Source organism: Rattus norvegicus, chromosome 13, assembly GCF_021556685.1.
Source record: "Rattus norvegicus strain SHRSP/BbbUtx chromosome 13, alternate assembly SHRSP_T2T, whole genome shotgun sequence".
NCBI lineage: Eukaryota > Metazoa > Chordata > Mammalia > Rodentia > Muridae > Rattus > Rattus norvegicus.
The window spans coordinates 92,152,805-92,177,784 of NC_141546.1; the positions used below are offsets into that span (position 1 = coordinate 92,152,805).

The 24,980-nt window shown below is 45.2% G+C and overlaps 1 long non-coding RNA gene across 3 annotated transcripts; it reads right to left on the reverse strand.

Annotated features, from left to right (window-relative positions):
• Positions 1–8,579: 8,579 nt before the first annotated feature.
• LOC103692343 (uncharacterized) lies at positions 8,580–15,724 on the reverse strand. Of its 3 annotated transcripts, none has more exons than XR_015636370.1 (3): positions 15,464–15,695; positions 14,569–14,722; positions 8,580–8,850 (listed from the first exon to the last, which is right to left on the reverse strand). It is a non-coding gene; the product is annotated as an uncharacterized LOC103692343 (long non-coding RNA). The 3 variants fall into 3 exon arrangements; XR_015636368.1 differs by having other exon boundaries at positions 14,369–14,722; positions 15,464–15,587; XR_015636369.1 differs by having other exon boundaries at positions 8,585–8,850; positions 14,369–14,722; positions 15,676–15,724.
• Between the last annotated feature and the right edge of the window lie 9,256 nt (positions 15,725–24,980).

Sequence of the window (24,980 nt, forward strand, 5' to 3'; positions counted from 1 at the left end):
GCTGCTGTGTATCAATACCCTGCTCTCCCCAGTCCTGTAGGGCCACCCTAGTGACTCATATTACCAAATGCTGGGGTACTCTAAACATTTTACCCAATCCCACCAAAATTACAAAGGAATTCTATCCACACCCAGTTTTAGTGATGAAAAAACTGAAGCTTGACAAAGTTGACCTTTCTGTGGTTACCCAGCTCATGAAGGGCAACAGTGAGATCCAAGCTAGAGGGGTAAATTAAAAAAAAAAAAAAATCCAAGCTAGGTATAAAAAAAAAATCTAAGCTAGCTCAGCCTCCAACTTCTTGGGGGTCATTATTAATGGCTCTCTGAGTGTCCGAGGAACTGCACAATGCTCTGAGGGAGGCCTCTGTGTTTCCTTGTCTGCCCCTCACACTCCACCCCTCCTGTCACAGTCTCGGTAAAGTGACTCTGATCATCTTTTACACCAGGACTCACCATAACTCAGTTCTCCTTCTGTGGAGTCTGTTTTGGTCTTCATGGTTTCCTATGGGTCTGTCAGCCTGCCAGATATCCTACGATGTGAGCCCCAATCTCCTTACGGAGAGTAGAAATCCTCACTGTACCAGCCCTCACTCTCCCCAGGGCCTAGACCTCACCTCTTTAAAAAAAAAAAAATTCCCCTACTCTAACAGCCAAGTGGTAAACATAAACTAAGAATAAGTCAGGTGCCCAGTGAAACGGGCCACTTGGGATAAGAAAACATATTCTTTCCCCTCCTTTAATTTATTTATTTATTTTTATTTTAATAGTACAAATTTGGGGAGTAGTGTCACAATTTGATATATGGACATAGTATGAAATGATCAAAGCAGAAATATTTAATGATTTCCTTAAACTTTTCTGTTTTCTTTTTTCTTTCTCTTTTTCTCTTCCTTCCTTTGTTGTTGTTGTTGTTGCTAAGGGTAGATTCCAGGGCCTTTCACATGCTAAGCACACTGCTATACTGACATCCCTGTCTTGATGATTTTCCACGAGTATATAACATTCCTGTGAGTTCTTGTGAGTGCTGCCAAGGCCTTCTCAGCTCTTGATGAGTTTAACTCAAGGATCTAATGCTGAATAATCAAGCTCACCAGAGCCACCTCCAACCTGCAGCTTCTGAGTTCACACACACACACACACACACACACACACACACACACACACACACACACACACTAAATTAATTAAACTTTAAATAAAAGTGAGAAAGAACTCCTAAGAGTAGAAGGAGTCTCCATGAAGAAAATAAGGCCGTGAAACCCTGCCCAGTGGTCTTCTATGGATCTTACAGAAAGAGCAAGTTTCTCTTTCTGGTTGAGTCGCTTTGCTGACACTGCACATTTTTGAGCACCCAAGGGCCAAGCCAATGTAGAGACCTCACAACTCATCCATTCAGGGGATGGGCCCTGTATACTACCTGACTATCAGGGGGTCCAACACGAACCCCCTACTGTTACTGTACCAGGGGAGCCTAACTCCTACTTCAGAACTTGTACTTATTTACGGGTAATGTAATATTATCCATTCATGTATGCAACATACAAGGTAAAGTGTAAAGTTCATATATAAAATATATAATGACTGAGTTAAGGTAATGACATTTTCCTTTTGTTTCTTTGTGTTTGAAGCCTTCAAGCTCCCCTTTCTCATTATTCTTAGAACATACAACATGCTGTTGTCACCTCCAGTCACCTGCCGTACAGTACAATATGAAGGCTATTTGCTTCCCCCTAAACCACACTTAATACCTATTATCTAACGTCTATAGACTGCACCACAATTTTATTTTCTTTGGTCTACCCTCAAGACTGTGCCACCCATTTAGATGCCACCAACTGTCTACTGTCACCTCTCAGCTCCTGCCTTGCCCCATTACAAAGGTGGAGTGTAGAGCTGAACATCCAATAAGACAGAGAAATCACAAAAGTCTCCCGACTCCTCATACACTGAATGGCCTTAACTATGGAACTATGGTGGAATAGAAAAATCTGCTGCAAGACTTGTTTCACATTCCCTTCTTACAGCACAGATGGCAAGAGCGCACACATGTGTGTGTGTATGTGTGTGTGTATCTGTGTGTATGTGTGTGTATGTGTGTGTGTATCTGTGTGTATGTGTGTGTATGTGTGTATGTGTGTGTGTATGTGTGTGTATGTGTGTGTATGTATGTGTGTGAATGTGTGTGTATGTATGTGTGTGTATGTGTGTGTGTATCTGTGTGTATGTATGTGCGTGTGTGTGTGTATGTACTTCTGTGAGTGTGTGTACTCACGTATGTATGCATTGTGTATATTTCTAAAGCAAGGGCAATGGACTAATTATTGTCTGATCTTTGAATTCCACAAAGGAACGCAAGTGATTTCTGTCTCTTTCCGTGGCTTAAGAAAGGGTTAAGTGTGGGCCTTTGACCTATTGCTTTGTGGGTGGCCCCAGTGTCCACTGTGACCCAAGGTTGGCCCAAGAAAAGGGAATGAATAAGAAGGTAAGGGTTTGTGCTGAACTTAAGCTTGAGGCCCCCACCCCCCAAAAAATGAAGAGAAAAAGAAAGAAAGAAAAGAGAGCCCCGAAGCATAATTCTTCCTCGGTTAATTAAGCGCAGACAGGGAATTTATGGGTCAGTGTGTGGAAACCAGGCAGACATTTTCCATTTTTTCTTACCTATGGCCATGGCACCGGAATGTGGTGGGAGCCTGGTTGTCCATAAATAGTCTGGCTCCGGCTTAACAGAGACAATTTCTTTCACAGACACAGAGTTAGCATGTGCTAAAAATGACAATGCCATCCAGCGTCAATAGTTCCAGGGAGACCCTTCATTCCTAGTCACAGCAATGAAGCCGCTGGTGGGTGGTCCCTGCCGCTGGTCTCTCCCATTATCATCTCATTGTGGCTGCGAGGCCTGCTGCACTTTGGAACTCTCTGGTATGTTAAAAGCCTTTCATGCATTCGAGGGGCTTGACACTCGTATTTATATATCTCGCTTGCATGGCAGCCCGACCTCTATTCTTGGGATCCCCATCCTTTGTGTCTCCGAGGTCACACCCCATTTAAGCAAGAATTGTAATATACCCTGAGAACACCAAGCCGTCATAACTCAGCTCTGTGATCCAGATTCCCCTGGGGGGTTCACACTCTGACTTGTGATTCTCAGAGTCAAAGTGTGGCCTAGAGTAAACTCCTTCAGTTGAAAGAATTTTGAGTTTGACCTTAGAAAGAGGGGGTTTCCTGTGGAAATGGAGCAAATTTTGTAGCCATTACAATATGTGTATAGTATATAATTGTATATTATTATATAAGTATATATTGTATATTATTATATTAGTATATATTAGGTATGTGTGTATAGTAGATAAATTATATATGTCTGTATCAGAAGGCTGGACACCACACCAGACTCCTTACATTTGCTGGGTCGTGGATTTTGCTTAGTTTCGACCCCTCACCTTCATCTCACTGTGCTCTGGCCTTGCTGCTCCGCATTCTGTCCTTACTGACAGGATGAGCTTTTAGCAACAATCAGGCCAGCTTTCCCGCAGCCTCCACAATAAATAGCAGCGTTCACAGAGTAGTCTAGGAGAGTCTCCACTGCTTAGCCTCTGCCTTATCTTCCTTCAGATGGGCACACCCTGTTTTCTCTAACCTGAAAGGTTAGCTCACTCACTTATCTGGACCACACCTCAGATTCTCTTTGTCTTTCATTTCTTTGAGCTTCTATTCCTCCTTGAAATCTGGAGACGTGAAAGTTCTTCCCCTCCCAAAGCATTCCTTTAGGAGGCCTCTGACATTGAATAGGATATCCCTCCAGTATCCCAACATGGCCCTTCCCATACCTCACGACCTGTAAACTGCATTTCCCATTACGCACCAGTCCCTGGAGAGCAGGGATTGCCTCTCTTCTTTCTCTGGCTCTCTAGAGATTCCACAAGGCTGATCTATGGAGAATGAGGAAGACGTTGGTGATCAATATGAGTAAATCATACCCGAAGGAATCCTTCCAGGTGATCGTAGATGTCGAGTCTCAACCCAACAGGGTAATGAATAGGTTTTCATCAGCCCTTGGAAGGATATGACAAGCAGATGCCACTGGAGCCAGGGAGCTCTGAGACATGGAATGACCCAGCAGTTGTGAAATGACAGAGAGCGGGCTCATGGCTGCTTCCAATTGCCTGTGGCATGACATGCTGGCCACCGTTTGCCTGGGCACAGGTTAGTTTGTTTGCTTTTATAGTTCATTTACCATTTCCCTTGTACAGAGATGAGTGGTGGCATTAAAATCCTTCCCCCCTCCAAGGCCACCAAGAGTCCCAAGAAGAGTTTTATACCAAACAGTAGAATGAGTCCCAAGGAGGCCCCAGGAAGCAGGAAAATTACGGGTATACTCAAACTGTTACCCTTGAAATAGACCCTCCTAGTGCTCAGGGTGGTATTTTTATTGGCTGCCTATTAAATATGAAAGCATGCTCTCTTGCCCAGCCTCTGGGTGAGAGCCTGATATTTGGCCGGGTGAAATATTCTGGCAAGAGAGGGGGGAGAATGGGCAGGTTTCTTGATTCTCAAATGGGTGAGTTCCTGTGTCTTCCCCATACTGCTCCTTGGGGTACTAGGTACAACAGGCTGGAAACCTCTCTCTGTCTTTGGATGGCCTTTAAGGGTTACATGGATGCTTGCAAGATTCTTCTAATGAATTCCCACCATTTATTTCAAGCACTTACTGTAGGTGGCTTGGGGAATTTTAAGTAGCATATAAGCTACAGGCAGACCACCTGTCTCCATGCACCGCCTATACCCAGTACTGGTTTCACATTCTCACAAGATGGGATAAGGTAAGTACTTGAGTGTTTGTCAACTGCTCAAGAAGGCTATGGGAACATGGGAAATGCAAACCCTTTTGGTGCCTTCTTAATGCTATGACCTGACTGACTGTGCTCTGAACTTGCTCTGTCATAGATGGCCTCATCTGAAGACCCTTCCTGAGACACCTTTTGAAGGATTCAACAGTGGCATGTGAAAATACTTGGTAGGACGTTTAAAACTTAAGAGTGTAAAATCTCAAATCTCTTTTGAAGTCCATTGTCCTCTGGCAGTGCTGTAAGCAAACTCTGACTCACTTCCCCCCTTGGATAGGATTTCCTCCATGTGAACTCCTAATGCAGTGAGATTCTTGGGATGCCTTTGCAGTTATCCACCTTCCTCCAGTTTGACCGCCTCTGTGTTCTCAGGCTTCACTGAAGGGTTCTAACCACACAACACCATCTTTACAGCACTTGGCACTACCTAAAATGGCCTCCATGCTGGACGGGTCCAGGGGAGCATCACCCGGCACTTCAGATAGTTGTAGTCTGTGCCTGTAGGAGATCCATCATCAGAATGCTTCCTCAAATCTTACGCCTACACCCCAGGTAGTCCTGGATGCACCCTCCAAATCAGTGAAGGCAACCCATGACCCCTAGTGTTAACCAAACAAAAGCTTCCCTTTGGATAGGAGTCAGCCAAGTTTACGGGTCTCATGGGGCTCTCCCCTGACCCATCATGTACTTTGATCTAGTGCTGGCACATGAGCAATTCTTGGGGAAACCTTAGAGTCACTAAACCCAGTCAAAGAAATCGCCACTCTGCTCCAGACACCTGTTTTGGACAATTAATCAACATGAACTACAAGGAAGAGAAGTCGTGTGTACATTAACAGGTCAATGATCTCCTAATATTTCACCTTGAGTAGCACTCTGGAACATATATAGGCATACATATAGATATGTATGTGTTTATATATGCATACGTGCATATGTGTGCATATATATGTATGTATATGTATATACATTTCTGTGAGTACTTGTGATGATTACAAGAGACACATTCATCTTTGACATTGTCCCTTGACTGATGGAAAGAAATACCATCTTATCTTGAATCCATGGGCTATAACAATTTTATAGTGTGATAGAGATAAGGAGCAGATGTAGTAGACAAACCAATGTGACAGCTTTGAGCTTTTTTGTGCACCCTAACAGATGAAATAAGCATTGTCAGAGGGAGAGGCTGTGGGCTGAGGTGGAAACAGGGCACTGCTTGAGCAGGGGAGTCTGCGAGGAGGAGCTGTGTGTGCCGAGGCCTGAAGGAGAGTAGGAGGCCCACACAGACCCGAGGGAAGAAAGCTTCAGACCATCTGTGTAGCAAGTACAATGGTCTTAAGATGGGAATGAATGTGGCTGAGGACAGAAAAGCTGGAGTATACAGAGAAACATCGAAAAGGGGATGACAGGAGCAGAGCCGGGCAGCCATTTTGGATGACTTGAAGCCTACTTCAAAGGCACGGAGAACACTGAGCATGGGAGGCATAACCTGATTTATGCTTCAGGGAAATCTGCCCTGTGCAAGCCGAGCAATAGGCAGGTTGATAGAGGCAGGGGGGCAGGAAGGAAGCAAAGGACTGGATGATGGGGCCTGATACCCTGGCTATAGAGGTGGTGATACTGGGTTGAGGTCAGTGTGGGGATGTGGTTTGAAAGCAGCATCACTAGCAGAATCACTAGGATATATTCATGGGTTGGATGTAGAGTCCAAGGGAAGGAGAAGAGTAAGTAATGAACCCAAGGCTCTTAGTCTGAGCAGTTGGGTGGGTAATTGCTAAGAGGAGGAGAGAAAGCTCAGTTATATTGAGGAAGGAAAAAAAAAACACCCAAGGTTCAGTGTAGACACAGCCAATTGTAAGGAGCCTGCTAGTCATCTGAGAGAGGGTCAGGAGAAGGCAGTTGTGTATTGACTTGAGCTTGAGGAGTGTCAGCGCTGCATAAGCTGATATGACAGTCAGGAAGATTAGCTCGTCCTGAATCTATGGAGATGTGTGCGAGCTGCCTTGGGGGAATGCAAGTGGCCAGAAAGGGAAGGACAGAGTCCACAGTTGAGGAGCACAGCAAAAGAGCCAGGCGGTACAGCACCCTGAAAGCCCCAGGAATAGAGGATTCCAGAGGGAGCTTCGCCTGTGCCCAGCAATGCTGAGATGTCTGAGAGGAGAAGGCAGAGAGCTGATGCAGGCATTTGTGCTGGTAGCAGGGAACAGAGCTCTGCTGGTTCAGTAAAGGAAATGGAAGTTAGATTAGACAGTTTTAAGGAGAGTCTGTGGGATGAAGAAATGGCAATGATGAATAAGATCCTCAACTTGGAGACTTTCCTCTTATGGGAAGCACACAAGCCGAGGCATGGTCTGAGTGGAGATGCTTGTGAATGATGACATCTTGGATTTGGCCATCGCAGTTCAGGGAAAGTACTCATGAACAAAGGAGTTCAGGAGCCAGAGGCCAGGGTGCGAGCTGGATGAGCTCATCTGCTTCACAGGGTGGATGGAAGGAGGAACAAGATGTCAGCAGAGAGGCCGGGGTAGCCAGCCTCCAAGGGTGTGACACACAGATGTGGAGTTGCAGGGAAAACTGGGTCCTCAGAACATCAGGAACACACTTGAGTAGTAAAGTAGACTTTCAGACAGCAAAAAGAGATAATTGAGTTTTGTCAATATTTTTAAGGACAGCTGCGTGGGATACCTGAACATGCTCAGCTTTTACTCCAGTCACACCAGGGATGTTTGCCTGGAGGGCGAAACCTCCATATATTCCACAGACTCAAAATTTCTGTGTGCATGCATAGTGTGTGTGTGTGTGTGTGTGTGTGTGTGTGTGTGTGTGTGTACTTGTCAGTGTGGGCATGTGTGTGTGTGTGTGTGTACTTGTCAGTGTGGGCATGTGTGTGTGTGTGTGTGTGTGTGTGTGTGTGTGTGTGTGTGTGTACTTGTCAGTGTGGGCATGTGCACTCGTGTGCATATGGCAATCAGAGCTCAAGACAGTTGACTTCCTTAGTTGATTTTCACTTGATTGATTGATTTAATTTAACGCCTTTATTTGACAATACTGCAGGTTGAAATCAGGGCCTCATACATGTGAGGCAGGTGCTTTTCCACTGAGTACATCCCAAATCACTTATTTATTTATTTATTTATTTATTTATTTATTTATTTATTTATTTATAATTTAATTTTTTTTAAATTAAGGACTCTCACTGAACCTGAAGTTCATGATTTGTCTAGACTGGCTAGTCAATGAACTTCCAGGATCTGCCTGTCTCTGTCAAAACAGCACTGGGCTTGCAGGTACATGCAGCTAGTTTTTCTACACGGGTGCTGGAGATCTGAACTCTGGTCCTGATGCTGGGATGACAAGTACAACTGAACCATCTCCCTCCCCACTGGTACACACTTCAGACTTTATCTAATTCGTGCTAGACGAATGCTGTGGCTAGGAATTATCTGCACTACACCTCTCAACACACTCAAGAGTATCAGGAGAGCAAATGGTTCTGAAAATTCTGCCACTGGAACCACTGCCAGGCGGCCTGTGAGATGCTATTATCACATGGACTAGGTACACTGGTACCCACTCGAATTCACTGCCAAGGAAGGGAAGACCCCATAGATGCTTCAGGTCCTGGCAGCTGGCTCTGGCCAGGCTCTGTTCCTGGAACTGACCCCAGTCACTGTTACTCAAGCACTGTGCTTTCAGAGAACTCCACAGGAAAAAGAAGGAGCCCAAAAGTTGTTAGTTTTGAGGCCAGACAACACTTTAATGTTTTAGGAAGGTCCTGAACCCATCTAGCCAAGGAGACACTGTTCGTCAGCCTGGCTCTTCTGTTTCCTTGTCAGAAGCAACAGTGATTTTGCTCAGTCTAAATGAGGAATCTCAAGGTCACCGTCAACATCCTGAAAGTCTTCGATGATAAGGATGAGAAACTAGCCATATTTAGTCATAACTTGTAGTGACAAATCCATACACTTTCAACTGGCATCACGTTTCCAAGGACGGATAGAATCTAAGGGACAGAATATAGAGGAAGAACATATAAAATTTTTGCATAAAAGGGGAAATGTACAACAGTTTACCCAATATGATATAAGTCAGAAGTAACTTTAAAGGAAAGTGAGTTCAATACTGTGATCACATATATACATACACATATACACAAATACACAAAAACACACACATATCCATGCACATATATACACCAATGCATATATGTTTATATATGTACATATGTGCATATATATATATTCTTATAAATTGATGGATACATTCAGGCAAATGATCGGTCAATTCAGTCCAATATTTGACTTTAAAAAAAGTTGCTGTCCACATGGACGTAGCATCACGGTGGAGGCATTTGCTCACTTAAAAGGGATGGACCACTTCAATTTACATTAAGTAGATTACACTGATTTAGCCTAATTGAAGAGGTTTGGCAATGTTTAATAACAGTTTTCTAAAAATGGAGAAAGAAAACCAACAACTCTTCAGCTAACATAGAAAACGTTAGCACGCCAGCTCTTGGGGAGCAATAGAGAAGCAACAGCGTTTGACATTCGTGGTGATTTTTAACAGGGGAAAGGAGCTGGGGATGTGAGATCTGAGTCTCGTCAGGTTACCATAGCCGTAGACACCAAAGAGTCCAACAGATGCCACGAGTGTGCCTTGTATTTCCCCACAGTAGTCACCAGTTAGTGACTGCATCCTACAGTCTTTTGTGGGTTTTTTTTTCCTCTGACACTTGTGCAATAGTGAACAAGAATGACTCCCTATGCTAGCGAGCAGACGGTTCCTCCTTTTCAGTCTGCTGAAACTCAGGTTCCTTGGAGTTAGTGGGAATTTTCGGCTCTGGGAGGGTGAGAGCCTAGAACATATGAGCCCAAGGGGAAAGATGGTCTTCTGTGTCCCGTGTTCACATTCAAAGAGTGAGAGCATCTGGGGAGCACTTGAACTTGGGGTGAGGGAGAAGCTGAAGTTAGTTCTCCTAGGAGAGAGCAGGTTTATGCTCCCACCCTGAGCACACACAGAAAGGCATTCCAGATACCTTGGCCCAGCCACCTTAATTTGTTCTTGTTTTCTGAGCAATCTGCCAAGCTGTGTTTTCAACCCTCCCCCACCCCCGATTGCTTGATTCATTTTCTTGTCATATAAAGTTTTGATATAAATATTTTCTTTCTTTCTTTCTTTCTTTCTTTCTTTTTTTTTTTTGAGGCAAAGTTTCTCTGTGTAGCCCTGGTTGTCCTGGAACACACCTTGTAGACCAGGCTGGCCTCAAACACAGAGATCCACCTGCCTCAGCCTCCCAAATGCTGGGATTAAAGGCATGCACAACTAGCACCCAGTTTGAATGAACCTTTAAAAAGAAATTAAGCTCTCTGCTCTCTCTACGTAGCCCTGGCTAGGTCTGGAGCTCTTTGTGTAGACCAGGCTGGCCTCTAACTCACAGAGACCCACAGCCTCTGCCTCCTGAGCACTGAGATTCAAGGTGCCATCACACCCCACTGACTATAGCCTTTTGATTGCTTGTTTCTTCTCCCTCTCATCTCCCTCTCTTCCTCCCTCCCCTCCCACGTTCTCAATTTGTAGCCCTAAACTCCCATTTCTCCTCTCAGATTCCTGGGATGGTAGGAATACACTTCCACACTTGAGCTTAACTTCACCTTGTTCTTGCTGGAAGGCAAATGGAACCATAAACGCTCTTCTCCTCTATTCAGTTTCATGGTGCAAGGTCTCATGGTCCTCCCAAATTCTAGGTTTTGTCCCATTAGGTACAAGAGATTATTCTAAAATCATGTGCATCGTGTGTGTGTGTGTGTGTGTGTGTGTGTGTGTGTGTGTGTGCTTGTGTGTGTGCTTGTGTGTGTGCGTGTGTGTGTGTGCTTGTGTGTGTGCTTGTGTATGTGCTTGTGTGTGTGTGTGTGCTTGTGTGTGTGCTTGTGTGTGTGTGCTTGTGTGTGCTTGTGTGTGTGTGCTTGAGTGTGTGCTTGTGTGTGTGTTTGTGTGTGTGTGCTTGTGTGTGTGTGCTTGTGTGTGTGCTTGTGTGTGTGTGCTTGTGTGTGTGTGCTTGTGTGTGTGTGTGCTTATGTGTGTGTGCTTGTGTTTGTGTGTGTGCTTGTGTGTGTGTGTGCTTGTGTGTGTGTGTGCTTGTTTGTGAAGATTAGCCAGCATAAGCATTATTAACAGACATCATCTCTTGGACTTGGATCATTGTAACTTTGCTACTTCTCTGTGTCTTTCCTTCCCCTACATTGTAGCCAAAGTGACCTTTCAAACTTAGGAACTAACCATGTCATTCCACGACTGAAAAATACCAATGGCTTCCCATTGCTACTAGAATATGTTCCATGACTCACTCCATGTTCTCAGTGAATAAGCCCCTGTCTGACACCCAGCAGGATCATTACTCCATGCCCTTCTGGCCCTCAGCTGTGCCAGGGTCATTCTTCATTGATACCTTTGCCTCCTTTTTATCTCTTGCAGCTCTGCTGCCCTTGAAGAACACTGGCTGACTCCTTTCTGCTGATGTGGTCTTAGACCTAATCCTACTTTCTTAAATAATCTCTCCTGGTCAGGCCACTCTCAAGCACAAGGGACAGAACTTCCTAATAATAATAATGATGATGATGATGATGATGATGATGATGATGATGATGATGATGGTACTTTTCAAGGGTGTGAGATGGCCTCAGGGAATAAGAATGCTTTCTACACAAGCATAAGGACCCAAGTTTGAACCCCCAGCATTCCCATAAAGGAGCCATGGATACTCACATATGACTATTGATTACCCTAGTGCTAGAGGATGGAGATAAGTGGATGCTGGGAGCTTGCTGGCCAATCATCCTATCTAAACTCACACCACACTTCTGGTGCAATGAGAAACCCTGTCTCAGGGGAGTAAGACAGAGAATGGTAGAGGAAGACACCTGATACCCTTCTCTGGTCTCTGCATGCATACACATGATCATGCATATACATGCATGGACACACACACACAGAGTCACACAAAACCAAAAAGAAGTTCACGGATTAAAGATGTTTACCATGACGTTTGGATATACACTTAAGAGACTGTATCAGCAAGCTGATTGACAAACACATCACCTTCCATAACTACTGTGTGCGTGTGTGTTTGCATATGTGGGTGCAGATGTCAGTGGAGTCCAGAGGGAGGGTCAGATCCCGGAGAACTAGAGTTACAAGCCTGCACTATAGCTTCTGGGATCGGAACTGAGTCCTCTCTCTGCAAGACTAGCCAGCACTCTCAACCAAGCCATTTCTTCAGCCTCTGCAGCTTTCTGTGAGATAGTAATTTTATTTCCTTTGGATAGATGCCCAGAAGTGGGCCCAAATCCGTCTTGAATGGCTCTCCACCTCCACTACAATGTTCTGCATGTTACGGTTTTATTTCCCTAATAGCACTCTTGCCGTCTACAGTGATCTTGGGAGTCGATTTCATAGCATCCTTCCTCTAACAGAAAACAAACACCGTGAGAGCAGGACTTGGTGTTTGACAAAACAGTAGGTACTCAGTCAAAAGCTGCCAATGAAAGAGTGGATGAGAGGAATGCACCCAGGAGACACCACACAATGGTTACATCTTGAGAACAAGAATAAAATATATGTCCATTAAAATAGTGGTATCGTGTATGTGCAAGACAGAGATTTGTTGGATTTTTTCCTTTTATTTTTATTTTATGGGTATGGTGATTTGTTTGCATTAATATCTATGTACCATGTGCTCACAAAAGAATGCATCAGCTCCCCTAGGACTGGAGTTACAGGTGGTTGTGAGCCACCTTGTATGTGCTGGGGACTGACCCCAGGTCCTCTGCAAGAACAGCTAGTGTTCTTAATTCTTCCTCAAGCCCCCAGACTTGGGGGTTTCTGTTGTTGTTGTTGTTTGTTGGGTTTTTTGTTTTGTTTTGTTTTGTTTTTAGCAGATCTGGGTGATAAATAACAGGGATAGTAATAGGAGTGTTTCTTTTGTTGGTGAGTTGTTACGATTTGTTTCTTTTATCGGTGGGTTGCAACAATTTGGGTGTCTTTGGTTTTTGCTTTTTATGAGATGAAATCTAGTATGCTATGTTGCCCAGGATGGCCTTGAACTCCCTACCTTTCTTCTGCTTCCCAATTCCTGGTATCATAGGAGTGCACCACTGAGCTGGAGACAGCATTTCAAAATTCTAAGAAAACCAGGAGCTCTTGCACTAGAGGCCACAGTCATGGCAAAAGCTCTGTCTTCGATGTATGTGCTGAGCTGGGACTAAATTAAGACTTAGTGTGCACCCTTTGTTCTTGTCATGGCGTGGTTCTACACTCAGGTGAACAGTAACACCGAAGGGGAGAGCAGGGCACAGAGGACCTCTGCCACAGTCCTTGTGTCCTCGGGGTCTAGTTCCATTAAAGAGACAAAGGAACAGGAGGCTTTCTCCATCCGAGGATGGCTGAGCTCCCCCTGTTTCTGTTTTTCCAGTAAGCACACAGCCCCATCCTGAGGGAGGGAGGGACAGGAATACAAATCCACCCTCCCTCGGAGCCCTGTGGAAGAGAAAGAAGCTCAAGGGACGAAGCTCGCCCACGCGTGGACTTGTCTTCCAGCGTGTGGTGTCTCCTGCCTAAATGTACAATGACCTCTGCCTCTTCAAAGGCAAAACTTGATCCATTAATGTTCTCCTGTGTTGGTTTCATAAAACATTTGGATGGGCCCTTCTTCACAAATGAATAAAAATGAGTAAAGTCCTCAGAATAAAAGGAAAGCCAGGACTGGCTTCCAGAAGCACGAGGCAACCCAGAGCGCCCATCTGCAGCCAAACCCTGCAACAGACCCAGACACAGCTTAGAGGTTGGCAACAAGTCTGCCTGCGGGTTCTGCCAAGGAGCCAGATGCTGTTGCTTCCAAAGCTTGGCATCGGGGCCCCTGATTGCCATCCAACAAAGAGGAAAAATAGGAGTGATATAATGTGGTGGGCTAAAACACATCCCACCTCAACCTATTTTATTACTCACTGAAAAAAAATATGGAAGATATTTATGGGAAAGTACCAATGTTTTTGGAAATATTGAACATACATTAGCTACAACACCATTTTTGCCAAATGGGAAATATATTTAAATTATGCAGGCTGCGTCTGTCTAAAAATAAATTGTCATCTTTTCTGATCAATGTATATGTCCAGGATATGGAAATGACTCTGCTAATTGAGGATGCTGTCAACCAGTGCACTTGTAAGTTACCAAGAAGTTGTGAAGATGTCTGTCTGCGGATGAGCATAAAATAGCAATTAATGTTGTTGTAATATAAAGCGAGTTTGAGAAGGACCCATCCAACGAAGGTGGAGTGTTGAGCTCCATGGTTATATAAAGAATTAGGGAGCTATGTTGGGTTGGATGAGATAAGATGTTTACGAAAAAGTAGAATGTGAAATGTGGTGGAGGCCGGAGTTTGCCAAGGCTCCGGGGTAGTATTAATAACCCACTCTATATGGCAAAATGCTGCTATGCACCGAAAGTTCACTGCCGCTCACCGTCTGGGGTTGGGATGAGCAAATGGATGTCACTTTGGACATCCCTGGGGATGTTTCTATTGTCTCCAGAGTGGCTCAGAAGTCTCCATCTAAAAATGAGAACTATAGAGTAAGACGCAGGGTAGTGTCTTCCTGGCCCAGTGAGATGCTGGGAGTCACTTAGACCTCTGCTTCCTCGTTTCCCCTGGATTTGTGTTCACCTCAGCTCCTGCCTTCGAAGTCACCGCTGGGCACAGCAGCATCACAGGAACTGCTTCCAGAGGCGTGAGCTCACACACGTACTGCCTCAGCCCACCAGCACGGGCAAATCTGTCATCTTAGCTCACTGACAGGCATTGGAAACCCGGGGACAATCTGCGAGCGAAACAAGGAGACAGAGAGGACATCGGGTTAAGCCAGGGTTGGGTGGAACAGTAATGCTTTGCTCGAGGTAGGACCACAGAGGAGAAAATGTCCCCTCGTTGCTCCATCAGGCTAAGACACTGAATTTCTGTCTAAACAAAACGTGAATCTAGAAAAGACATTTTGTTTTATTTTTTTTTTAATTTAAACATACATCCATAACATACAGTTGCACCCTTTCGGAAGGTACCATCTAACTGTGAATCGTTGCAAGTCAAATGTTATTTTTACTGGGTGTGCTGTCACCCGCCTGAAATCCCAGCATTTTCAGGACTTGAGGTGGGGGTGAGGACAGCCTGGGCTACATAGCAAGTTCTAGGCCAACCTCGGTTACATAATGAGTCTCTGTTTCGAAAGGGAAAAAAATAAATCATAAATTAATTTTAAATCCAACATCCTCGGATTCTTTATATAAAAGAAATAATAATAATTTGCACTAAATACAAAGGTTATTCCCAAGATAAATGATACAATGTCATTTTTTTTTAATTAGTTACTGTACTTTCTGTAGGAATCGCCCTTTACAGAAAGAAACAGCTTCCAAAGAAATGGGGTGTTTTCCCATAGAACCCCCTCATGTCCTCTTATTCCCATCCATTTCAGGGAGCATGGTTACACTGAGGGGCAGACATAGTATGATTGCACACCCTGCTTTTGGGACAAAAACATCTCTCCACAGAGGCTAGCACTCACCACAGAAGCCTGCAGGCCCTCCGTGTGTGACAGAGAGCTAATGTGCATGCTTCTGGGGTCAGGTCCCTAGACAGGACACTCCCGAGGCCGCCTTTCCTTTAGTGTTCCTGAAGATAGCTGGATGCAGGCTGGTTTCACTGGTCACTCGGCATCTTATTTATGCTGAAAGGAAGTGAGACAAGAAAGAAAATCGAGGACAATTTTTCACCTACAATTAGACCTCGTTTGGCTAATAGGTTGGCACGCTGGTTAAGAGGGCTTGCTAGGAAATCGTGAGGACTAGCGTTCCCACCCCAGCACCCACGTAACAAACTAGACATTCCACAGCTCCAGTTCTGAAGCATCTAATGCCCTCTTGCGGCACCCGCAGGTCCCCACACACATGCGCACATACGCTCACACAGACACACGTATTAGAACAGCTATTTCACCTCCACAACGTTGTCAGAAGAGGACGTTGGATTCGCCGGGGCTGGAGTTACATGCAGTCGTGAGCCACCCACCATGGGTGCTAATAAAACCCAGGTCCTCTGAAAGAGCAGGCAGCACTTTTAACTGCTAAATCATCTCTTCAGACCCGTAAAAGAAATATGGAAAAAATTAAATTAAAAAAATCAATCATTTCACTATTCATATGCCTTCTCATTGGCCCTTCTCAGGGCTGGAAAGGAACTGCTGCTCCCAGCCAGCGGCGGAACCAAAATGCTCGCAAAGTGTGTTTTTTTTGCAGCCTATTTCTGAATTGAAGCAGGCGGTGAAGTCTAACTCAGGTTTAAAATGTTAGGATGCAAACTCGGGGATCCGGCATGCCAGCACATCAAGTTAGGGCCATGATTTGTGTCACCATAGAGAATGATAAATCACATCTGAAGACAGAACAACTGGAATGGCCGCCACCATATCATAGATCATGATGTGCCCCATCCTTTCTAAACATTATTTACAGATAGCAGAGGTCAGGGGCCGCAAGGCACAGATAGGTATTAATCTTTGTTCTCCCGGGGCTCGGCGGACTCCTGTGCCTTCGAGTCCTCCCGTAATTTCCGCAACGTGATAAGCTCTAGTTATGTGCAGTTGGTCCAAAAGGGATCAAATATAAATATTACCAAAAGGAGAGCATGTTTCAAAACCCCATCAATCAAAGTCTTTGAGAACTCTTGCTACTGTGGCATTCTGGAAAGGATTGCTGTGGGAGAATTTGTTCCAGAAAAGTTTCAGAAGTAAATGAAGGAGGCCACGGAGTGATTGGCAGAGGCGGAGGCAGGAGTGCCCACAGGAAGATAGAACCATAAGGCTTTCCTCACCTGGGTCTCCACAGTGGGGCTACTGCTTCATTTTTGCCTGCCTGGCTGCCCAGAATGGGTGGGTGCTTGTCAGAACCTTGCTGACAACTTCTCAATTCCGGACCTAACCCCTCATCTCATATCCAATCTAATGAGTATTTTTTTTCTTTTGCCGCAAAAATACATTTTAAAATGATAATTTTTTTTTTTGCTTTGGAAATGTTTTGGCTACAAGTAATTTAAATGATGACTGGCGGCAGCTTCCTGGCAGTTCTTGAGCCTGCTTAGGAATTCTTGTGGAAAAAAAAAGAAAGAAAACTATAGATTTTGTTGGTTTCAAATGTGTCATTTAATTAACAGCCGGTTGTCCGTATCTGGAAGTTTTGCATGCTGTGTTGGGAGGGAAATACTGAAGGGGGGGTGTCTATAATGAACACATATAGGCTTTAATTTATTTATTTTATATTATCCCTTAAGCAATGCAGAAAAACATTAGCAATTTTGCTCTACACTGCGTGTATAAAGTCATCTAGAGATGATTTAGATTATTTGAGGGTTTTGTATGTTTATACATAAATGTGGTACCATTTTGTACAGCACAGGAATGTCTGATTTAGATGTGGGAGTATTGTCCTGGAGCAGGTCCCCCATGGACACTAAAGGACAATTGTACTAAGCTTAGCAATTAAATCAGTCATTAGGATGCCATTTCCACAAATTGAAATTTTATTAATTCAATTTAATAGTTTTCTTTGGAGGCCAATAAAGTGTTCAATTCTCATCCATTTTTATAGATTCCCAAACACCTGTGTCTGAGGCTGGTGTCTGAACCATAAACCCTCAAGAGTTAAAAGTATCACACAGAGGCGGTGGGGATCCTACTCATTCAGTTCTGCTTCTCCAGGAACTACATCCCACCAGCTCTCTGGTTCCTCTATAATCTCCTCACAGTTAGGCACCCAGAACTCATGTGGGTCCCCAGAAAGCCGCCTGTGTCAGAGGAGCCATCCAGTCAGCCCACAGTCCACAATGGAAACCTAGCATAGGGTGGCCTCTAGGACTCAAAGATAAGGCGTTTCCAGGTCCGTGCGTGTGCCCCTGATGGTTGAGCCCTCTTTCAGTAGATTTGAATCCTTGAGAGGTTGGTGTCTGCTGACAAAGGCTCTGTCCTCCATCAGGAAAGTTTTGGAATCGACATCCTGTCCATTACTCAAGCGTATTAGCTGCTGTTGACCAAAACACAGGGCAGAAACGACAGAAGGGAGGAGACTATCTTGGCTCACGATTTCTGAGGTTTCAGCCCCTTGTGCTGGGGAAAGCAGGGCAGGGTTCAGGGCAGTGCCTCTGTGCAGCTCCCGCATCCCAGCAGATCGGGAAGAGATGAGCAACTGGAACCAGACGTAGATACAGCCTTCCAAGGCTTATTCTCAGTGGCCTGCTTCCAACAGCCAGCCCCCCATACCCCCGAAAGGTTCTATGGCCTACTAAAATAGCACAACCAGCAACTAGAGGACAAGGAACTGACACCTGTGCCTACAGGGACATTTCAGATTCAAAACAGCACGCCATTAGCTTCCTTAGGATTTAGGCCTGAGGCATACACTTCCTGACATATTGAACTGCAACACAAACTGAGAGAAGGTGCCAGCCTCCTTCTAGGCTCAGTCGGAGAATGTAGTGAGAGCATCTCCTTCGCTTGCCTCCCTGGCTTAGTTTGCTCTCAGATCAGTACAGAATATAGAACCCATGACAGATATGCTAACTACACCCTCAAGTAAAATCCACAGAGGTAAGAACCCTTTCCTGACCCTTTTCTTGTCTTTGGATGTCCTGGCAGGTCTTTTCTTGCTTTCTGTGCTGATGAGGTGTTATATTGTGTCAACGCTATGATTCCCGCCGTAGGCAAATCATTCGGGCTATGATTTGACCCTGAGGTTTTGCCTCCATCTTCTAGAGTTTCACACATCCCCCCCCCTCTCTCTCTCGATCTCGCTCTTCCTCCCTCTCTCCCTCTCTCCCTCTCTCCCTCTCCTCTCCACTCCTCTCCTCTCCTCTCCTCCTGCCCCCTCCAATGGATACCATATATTCTTAACTGAGCAGAAACATCACTCACCCAAATTCCCACCAGGATCAAATCCCCAACCCAAAGCAGTAGGTGCACCATGACCAAATCACATTCATTTTAAAGGGAGTCTGAGAAAGACACATCAGCCTCTGGTTTCTACATCTATGCATGTACACACACACACACACACACACACACACACACACACACACACACACACACACAGAGTAAGTAAAGGCAATCTTCCTTGCTGGATGTTGTGACCCATGCCTGTAAGCCCAGCACTTGGGAGACTGAGACAAGTTCCAGGACTCTGTAGAAAAAGTTCCTGTCTCAAACAAACCAACCTTCCAAATAATAACAGCGATAATAACAATCAGATAAAGGCGTCTATCCCATCATGATCCCTCTATGGCTGTTAGAATACTTAAGGCAACCATTTTGTATTTTGGTTTCTCTTGGACTCTTCCTGACCATCTGGTCATTTCTGGTGTATCCCTTGGTTGAACTGTCACATTCTGACACACATTGACCATCTGGACACCCTACCCCTAGTCGTGCAGTTCACCCTCCCTCTCCTCAATCTTTTCCTTCAGGTGATTTCTTTTTATCCAAGTTCCCAGCACTGCCAGCTACAATGCTCTCTGGTCTGTGAAGGATGCAGTACCAAGTCAGGATGCCCTGATGCCCAGGTCTTAGAAGCTCCATTTCCAAATCACCTTCAGCCATCGAGCCATGTACCCTAGTTACATCCCAGTATGCCTGCCCCTAACTGACTCAGTTGTTTTCTTCTTTAAAGATCTCACAATTTGGGGACTGAAGAGATGGCTCGGTGGTGACAGCACTTCCTGCATAAGCATGAGGACCTGAGTCCCAGCCCCTAGCTCCCGTGTTAAAAGCCAGATGTGTCTGCATTCATCGTTAACCCCAGAACTGGGGGACAGGCAAAAGGAGAGGCAGGGATCATCCATGTTTGTTGCCCAACCAGTCTATCCCAGCACTTATAAGCTCCAGATTCAGTAAGAGACCCTGACTGGAGTGAATAAGACCTAAAACAACTGAGTTAGAGACCCAACCTCCTCCTCTGACCCCTACATGTATGTGCATGGGTTTGTGCACCACACACAGGCACACACACACACACACACACACACACACACACACACACACACACCACATACACACAGAGAGACATGCACAGACACAGAGACACACAAGCACACAGACAGACAGACTGACAGACTGACAGACAGATACACGTACACATGCACACCTGCACACATATGACTTTAAAAGCTTTAAAAAGAGCTTACCACCTTTTACTTATTTATTGACAGTGGGCAGTCATTTGTCTCACACTTCCATATCACTGTTCATCACCAAAGAGAGTGAGGACAGTTGATACACAGGCCATGCGGGGTGCTGCTTCCTGGCTTGCTCCCCATAGCTTGCTCAGCCTGCTCTCTCTTGTTCTATTTTTTTTAATTTTTCTTCTCTTATACAACACACCCTGACCACAGCTTCTCCTCCTTCCACCCTTCCCGGTTCCACCACATCTCCCCTAGATCTATTCTCCTCTCCCTACCCCGCATCTTTCGCCCCAAATGGCAGGCCTCCCAGAGACATCAACAGAACATAGTATCTCAGGATACAGTGAGAGCAGACACAAAGCTTTACATCAAGGGTAAGCAAGGAGCCCACTAGGGAGAAAGGGGTCCCAAGAACAAGCAAGAGAGTCAGAGACACCCTCCAACTCCCACTGCCAGGAGCTCCACAAAACCCCAAAGCCACACAATCATAGCATGTAGGAGCTAATGCAGACCTGCAGGCTCTGATCATGTCAGCCTCTGTGATCTGCCTACTTCCTTACTTTTAATCTTTTTTTCTGGTGCTAGAGATGAACCCAGAGCCTTTCTTCATACACCAAGCAAAGTGCTCTACCTCTGAGATACGTCTCAGCCACGTCATCAACCGACAGTGTAATTTACTTGTTATAATGTCAAGCTACACATTCCGAGAAGATTGCCTTCCCAGAATGTCGGCATTATAAGAGCAGGGGCTTTGTGTCCTTTTCTCTCTTTTCTTTTTCCTCTGTTACATAGCATAAATGTCTACAGCAGTTCATGACGTACAATAGCCGCTCAACAAACACGAGTTGAGCAAGTAAATGAATAGTGTTTCTTTCAGTCACTGAGAGAAAGAGTCACACAGCAAGAAACCCTTCCTAACTAGATTCTTGATATCAAGTGTTAATGTCTGCAAATGGAGCCAAAGGATCTCTATTGAAATCTTAAACAGACTCGGGCCCTTTGCTTCCTGGGCAGACTTTTAAAATGCAGTGATCTCATTAGCTGTGTAAACACTCCAGATGAGAGAAGAATCATCATCCAGGCAGGGTGTAGTGATGTGTGAATCCGAAATGGGGTTACCTCCATCTCAGAAACCTAATGTTTTGAACAAGTGCACCCTACAGGTTTCCCACTTCACTGGAACACATCTTTGTTTGTTTAACTGAGAGCTTGCCAATAGCAGGAGGGACCACCACAAATGCAACGGTGCGTCTGCCCTTCTCGAGACAGTCTTCCTCTGCGTACCTCGAACAACTTGCAAAGAATGCCTATAGAGGAGCAATCAGACCTGAAGAGTCATGATGGCACAAAGAGTCCGTCTGCCTCGCTCTGCTTCAGGCAGCGTGGCTGGGGCACGCAGGTGGAGGGCATGGGAGGATGGCTGAGAGAGGGAGGAAGATTCCAACAGCAACCTGGATCTAGAGATGAAATGAATACTTTGACTATAGATGTCTACAGTCCTAGGAATAGTATACATGGGGCTGACTGCCACTTGCCAGGAATGGCACGAACATTCCTGCTTTGAGCAAAGGGGTCTTTAACAGACTGGGATCCTGTTAGACCAATATGGGTGATAGCAAGTCAGACCCATAACTTGCTGTGTTTGGAGGTCAGAAGGAATACACCATAGCTAGAGGATGAATGTGTGAATTATGTATGAGATGCTCCCAAAAGACATGTGTCACCAGCCCTGGAGCTGTTGGAAAGACACATTTTGGGAGGTAGGACTCAGTGGGAAGGCATTAGGTCATACCCCTTTCGGTGTCTGTTCATCCCCATCCACGCCCTGTCCCTCCCCCCAACTCCATCCCTGTGTTCCCTCTCTGCCTCCCCGATACCATCTGCCATGCCCAAGGGAAACAGCACCAAGAGTAATAGACTGAGAGTCCTGGAGTATTGAACCAATAAACCTTTCTTCTCTTAGTTTATCTCCCCAGGTATTTTGTCACAGCCACGAGAAGATTACTGACATCCACAGCAAGCCTCCTGGCTGGTGAGTAAACTGAGGTATGAGAAAACGAAACAGATGACCCGAATTTTCAGAGTGAAAATTCATGAAAAGAGCCCATATTTCTAAATCCCATTTTTCTTTCACATCGGTTATAATTAGCTTTCAAAGTGAAAAGTATCAATCAAATGTGAAGGGCAAGGCAGAAATGTTTCCATATTCTTTCCACTCAGACGAAAAAGCATCAGCCTCCTAGCAATCAAAATCCACTTCACAGAATCCAAATTAAGTTAAGATAACGTCATGGGGATGAGCAACCATTTCAATTGTCTCTAGGAGTAGTCAAAACCATCCCAAAAGGAAGAAGGCAGGGTCCAGACACTGTGAGTACCAGAAGTTCCCTAGCAACAGCATTAGGTGTTTGAAATTGGGACCTGGAGCAAGCCAACTGAATCACAGAAAGTCAGCACCAAGACCAGTGACACACACTTGTGTAGCATTCTAAATTACACCTCCAATCCCTTACCCCTGCCACATTGAGCTCTCAAAGGGACCCTGGCAAATTGTCTTGAACCTATTTCTAAGTTACATTCGGGTCATCTAATTGGGCATATTAAAAGTGTCTGTTGTCAGTTGTTTTTACCTCTTGTCTCCCTGCCCCTGAGTGTAGTGAAAGGCCCAAGGGGAACTGTGGCAAGTTCTAGGTTCCAAGAATGTCCACTTCTGTCCAAGGTGGAGTAATAAAAGGTGGAAGAGACCCTCACCTCAGAGTTGGAAGGGACACTAAAGAATATCCTTCATGGCTCTTTATTTCTTCTTGCATATATTTCCAGGTGATCCCAAAATCACGAGACTGAGAAGTATTTTCATTGGGCAATCTGGGGCTTAGGCATCTTGAAAGCCATGCCTCTTTGGAAAGAGAAGAGGCATCTCCTACCAGAAAGACACAAAGTCTACAGACAAAACCATGCCACTGATGAACTCGGCCTCTTGAAGTTGGAGAAATGGCTCAGTGCTAGAGTGTATGCTCCTTTCACAGAGGACAGAAGTCCAGCAGGCACAGTGAATACCTCACAAATGCCTATAACCCCGGAGATCGGAGGACACCTGAACTCGTGCACATGCTCACACATTTAAACATAATCCAAACCTAAAATACCTCTTTAAAAGGAAGTGGCTGCTTTGAAGCTCTATCATGATGAGGTCTTTAGATTCTAACCTGAAAAGCCATGCAAACCCATCGGTACTGGTATTAAGTTCCTTTAAGCTGGTTTTGTGTTTGTGTTTGTTGGTTTTTGTTTCTTGAGACAGTGTGTAGCCTAGGCTGGCCTCAACCCATGATCTTCCTCTCTCAGCCTCACTAGTACTAGGATTCCAGGTGTGCACTACTACCATGAATGACTTGAAGTCCTTTCTCTTTACATCATTGTGCATTGTCTGAGCAAAGGGCTTTGGGGACTCCTATTAATTCTCCCTCCATCTCTGTCCTTCAGGAACCTTCATTGCCCACATCTCCTGCTGACTTGCTACACAGACATACAGGATTAAGCAGCAAACTGAGGTTAAATATACCTGTTTTCCTCTGAGTAGGTAAAGGGGAGGCTCTGGGGAGGGAGTTCTTGTGACTAACTACTTTAGTTCTAGAATAGCTATGATCTGGATGCCCTCAAAATTAGGAAGAAGTCGACTGTGGAGATTGGAAAGTTTACACGCACCACCACTGGCCACACCAGTCTTTTCCCTTTTTATCTTATTCATTCATTCATTTATTTGTTCGTTTATTTAGTATGTGAGAGAGAGTTGGGGAGAGAGGGAAGGAGTGTGTGTTCATGCCACCGTGCACATGTGGGTTTCAGAAGACAACTTGAGAGAGTGAGTTCTCTTTTTCAGTGTGGGTCCGAGGGTTGAACTTAGTGCATCAGGTTTGCCACACACTTTTACCCAGTCAGCCATCCTAGAGGTATCAGCAGCCTACATGGAGGATTGTTACAGCACTGGAAAGGTGGCGTTGTTTCTGGTCTCTTCACTTCCCATTCCTTCCCCTCCCCTTCTTTCCTCTCCAAGTCCTCTTTGGGTGACTTCTTTCTGTTCTGATTTACACTGTTGCCATTCTCCTTCTGTTCACTCTCTGAAGGGCACAGCCCAGAGCCTTAGTTGCTCCGATGCCCTGATGTTAGGAGGATGACAAAATACCAACCACTGGCTCTAACACAGAGGTATGTTTGAAAGAAAAATACCAAGACCAGAGTCAGCAAGCCATGGCTTGTGGACCAACGAGGGCTGCCACCTGCTTTCACAAATACCATTTTACTGGAATACAGCCATGCACGTTTGTCTGTGAGCTGTCAGTGGCTATGATGGGTTACAACAGGCTGTGTGGCCTACTGAGTCTATCTGGCCCTTTATAGGAAGAGTTCGCTGACCTCTGTCAGTACCTCATGAATACCATATGGTGGAAACAGCTCTTGATAGGAAGAAAAAAGTTAGCAGCCAAGACCCCGCTCTATCTTTAATTACCTCTGTGGCTCTGGATCTATTGGTTTCCTCTTCCTGCTCTTCCTCCAGATGCTTCTCCCCCTCCAGATGCTCCCACTCCTCCTGCACCTCCCCAAGTGCTCCTCTTCCTCCAGCTCCTCTTGCTCCTCCTCCTGCTCCTTCTTCTCTTCCTCCTGATCCCCCTCTAGCTGTTCCTCCTCTAGCTGCTTCTTCTCCTCCAGCTCCTTGTCTTCCTCCAGCTGCTCCTCCTTTTCCAGTTACTCCTTCTCCTCCAGCTGCTCCCCCTCTCTGCTCCATCTCCTCTAGCTGATCCTGCTTCTTCTGCTCCTCCCCCTCTTTGTCATTTTCCTTCTCCTCTTCTTTGTCTTCCTACTTC